Source organism: Eschscholzia californica, unplaced genomic scaffold (genome assembly GCF_041429995.1).
Source record: "Eschscholzia californica isolate CP2 unplaced genomic scaffold, dmEscCali1.0.p SCAF_1, whole genome shotgun sequence".
NCBI classification, from domain to species: domain Eukaryota; kingdom Viridiplantae; phylum Streptophyta; class Magnoliopsida; order Ranunculales; family Papaveraceae; genus Eschscholzia; species Eschscholzia californica.
The window spans coordinates 39927003-39929676 of NW_028238198.1; the positions used below are offsets into that span (position 1 = coordinate 39927003).

At 35.8% G+C, this 2674-nt stretch overlaps 1 long non-coding RNA gene across 1 annotated transcript; it reads right to left on the bottom strand.

Moving 5' to 3' along the window:
- Window positions 1-499: 499 nt before the first annotated feature.
- Window positions 500-2171, bottom strand: LOC147566781 (uncharacterized). The gene is made up of 2 exons (XR_015237478.1): window positions 1836-2171; window positions 500-730 (listed from the first exon to the last, which is right to left on the bottom strand). It is a non-coding gene; the product is annotated as an uncharacterized LOC147566781 (long non-coding RNA).
- Window positions 2172-2674: the final 503 nt, after the last annotated feature.

Sequence of the window (2674 nt, forward strand, 5' to 3'; positions counted from 1 at the left end):
ACGGTTGATCTTTTCTTTACATGCCAACCTATGGTTAGTGTAAGAGTTCTTGAAGATTTTGTTATATATTCATAAATAAAAGGTACAATTATGATTCCTTACTCAACTTTTTTAACCTATAACTCAACACTAATATATTTGGCAAATATCTAACTGAAGTCCGGACTGCTGTTTCAATTGGAACTTACTCCAATCGATTCTAGAAAGAGACTAAACAGGAGAATGAATATTAAATTAAAAGTCCAAAGAGATGTGCCTCTTTACTTGTTCAATTGAGTAGGCAATATTCCTTGTGCTACGTACACAAGTGGTGATGATAGTCTTTACTATGGAACCAAACCATTAATGGTCACGGTGGTCTATAGGTTTGAAGTCTTATACTGTAACGCCCCAAATCCAGATTTCCACGTCGGCCGCCATGAAAACTTAAAGTATTTCTCCCCAGAACAGTGAACATATACGATATACTCATCAAAGAGACAAATAACATCGAACATGAAGCTCAAAAGTAACAATAAATCAACTAATGAAACTTTACCAAGTTTCTCAAAACTCACATGATGTCTTTAAATCATTGACACATATATCGGACAAGATCAAATAAAAACAACAACAAGTATTTAGGAGATACAACTCCAAAAACTACCTAAAGAAAGAAAGAAGACCACTAAAGAAACTCCTTTAAGGCTAACTATGACTCAAGCAGCTGGCACTTCCCGATTTTCTTGTCCTGAAAAATAAAAGGTTGGGTTAGACCCCAACAAGTAGATTTCGAAACCTCTAAAGCCTCAATAGACAGTTTCAAGAGCCACCAAAACAAATAGACAACCGCATAATATGTAAAGATGCCCAAGAATAGTACTCGAATTGTGATCATTAAAAATAAAGTAAACCACATATGTAACAAACAACCAAAAGCGACATGACGAGTTGGTGTCCACGTTGTGTAAGAGTGTGGTCCACAAGGTTACCCTTGTGTTAGCGCCGATCCCATACGCTCCATACCTAGGCCACATCCGGTAGAGAGGGTCGAACCAACCACAAAACTCCTACAACCCTCCACCAACTCCATCACGTCACACATACATAATAGCATCACACCATTTGTAGTAAACAACCAAAAACGATATGACAAGTTGGTGTCCACGTTGTATAAGAGTGTGGTCCACAAGGTTATCCTTGTGTTAGCGCCGACCCCATACACTCTATACCTAGGCTACATCCGGTAGAGAGGGTCGAACCAACCACAAAACTCCCACAACCCTCCACCAACTCCATCACATCACACGCATATAAAAGCATCACACCACAACATACATAAGTCAAAATCATATTCGCCATAATATTACGACATACGAGTTTCATATCTATAACGTTTGCAAGAAATGAATCAATGTATAATAATAGCCTAAAATTCCCATATCATGTTGAGTTCTAACACATGTTCATGTATCTACATAAATGATATTGTCCAATAGTGAGAGGCATGTAATTATAAGAGTTATATGCTAAAATCATGGCAAATAAAAAGGTTTAGCACTAAATATCATTGTAGTACATGTATGTAGCATGAGAACGTTAATATAGATTGTATGGTTCATCAAGTATGTCATTTAGGCAAATATCCTTCAAAATCTAACACATAGATGAGATTCAAAGTGACCTAAAATGAGTTTGTAGAAATATAAATCTACTACTTCTAGTATGTTTATTTGTGTCAACAATCCTAATCTGTGTTCAAGTAATACTAAAATCTAAGGTTTATAGTGTCATCTAATTTGTCTAGCTATTTCTATAAAAATGGCTATTCAAGCCCTAGAGAGATAGAAATCTACCTTAGATCCCAAGCAAATCTATGAAGAGAACTCCCACACCAAGAACCAAAGAAAAACAACCAAGCTTGATGCCTCCTTCTCCTTCACTTTCCCCTAGTTTCTCTCTCTAGAACCAAACTCATTCTCTCTAAAACTAATGACTACAACAAGAAAAGAAAGAGATGAAGAAAATGGGAACTCCAAAGTTGGTGTAGGGTTTTGAGGTTAAATGGGTTAAAAATAGTTAAATGGGTTGGGTCAAAATTGGAAGTGGGGGAATCACCTAACACCAAAACAGTGAGAAGTCTCACGGTTGTAAAATGGCCATGAGGTTAGGTTGCTAAAGGCAACCCAACTAATACTGAGCAAAACACATGCAATTTCTACCAAATGATGCTTCATCGGGGTATTTACGTTTCTAACTGGGGGTCGTTGGGCTTGGTTTACAAGTCAAGTAGAACAAGTATTCTTGTTCCGTATCAAAAAAATATTCTTGTCCAGACTATTCTCTTTTCTCGAAGGTCAATATAAAAAACTCAAATAGTATAAAATATAAAACAAGGTATTTAACGGAAACTAAGAGGCTAGACATGAAGCTTGTCATAACCTAAAGATCATTTGAGAAACAACCGCAAAAAGGAATAAATAATACACTATTTAAAATTGTAGTTTCTGTTTTGGAGTGATGGGATACTTAAGGAAAAAATCTTACTTGAGATCCTTAATATTTTTAATATGTTGTAGAAAGTTAGTGTGCTTCCGTAAAAAAGGTTTATAGAAAAAAATGATTGCCACTAAAAACACAAGAAAAGAAGCTCCACTCAATAACGTGATGTATGGAACCTTGAAAAATAAAAGAG